Source organism: Chrysoperla carnea (genome assembly GCF_905475395.1).
Source record: "Chrysoperla carnea chromosome X unlocalized genomic scaffold, inChrCarn1.1 SUPER_X_unloc_100, whole genome shotgun sequence".
NCBI classification, from domain to species: Eukaryota; Metazoa; Arthropoda; class Insecta; order Neuroptera; family Chrysopidae; genus Chrysoperla; species Chrysoperla carnea.
In genome coordinates this window covers 30,001-30,626 of record NW_025408046.1, presented here as the reverse complement: position 1 = coordinate 30,626, position 626 = coordinate 30,001, and the positions used below count along the sequence as shown (strand labels likewise).

The 626-nt window shown below is 31.0% G+C and overlaps 1 non-coding gene across 1 annotated transcript in view; it reads left to right on the top strand.

Annotated features, from left to right (window-relative positions):
• Positions 1-235: 235 nt before the first annotated feature.
• The window catches only part of LOC123303557, a 2,156-nt gene continuing 1,765 nt past the window's right edge, over positions 236-626 (top strand). The window contains exon 1 of the ribosomal RNA XR_006535667.1: positions 236-626. This exon is cut by the window's right edge and continues 1,765 nt beyond it. This is a non-coding gene — a ribosomal RNA (small subunit ribosomal RNA).

Sequence of the window (626 nt, the reverse complement as noted above, 5' to 3'; positions counted from 1 at the left end):
ATTAATAATAATATATATATCTCATATGTTTTTTCTATTAATTTTAAAACAATAGAGATATAAAAAAAAAAAAAATTTATATCAGTAATGGGTGAGACCATCTGATATTTAAAATGAAATTGTAATAATATTATTATATATTAATAATTATTGTATGAAAATTTTTTTTCTTATAATAAGAAAACAAAAATATCATGTATATTATTATATATTTAATATTATAAATACAAATAGTTCCCTGGTTGATCCTGCCAGTAGTCATATGCTTGTCTCAAAGATTAAGCCATGCATGTCTCAGTACAAGCCAAATTAAGGTGAAACCGCGAAAGGCTCATTATATCAGTTATGGTTCCTTAGATCGTACCCACATTTACTTGGATAACTGTGGTAATTCTAGAGCTAATACATGCAAACAGAGTTCCGACCAGAGATGGAAGGAATGCTTTTATTAGATCAAAACCAATCGGTGTAAATTTTAATTTGCATCGTTTAATTTGGTGACTCTGAATAACTTTAAGCTGATCGCACGGTCTCGTACCGGCGACGCATCTTTCAAATGTCTGCCTTATCAACTGTCGATGGTAGGTTCTGCGCCTACCATGGTTGTAACGGGTAACGGGGAATCA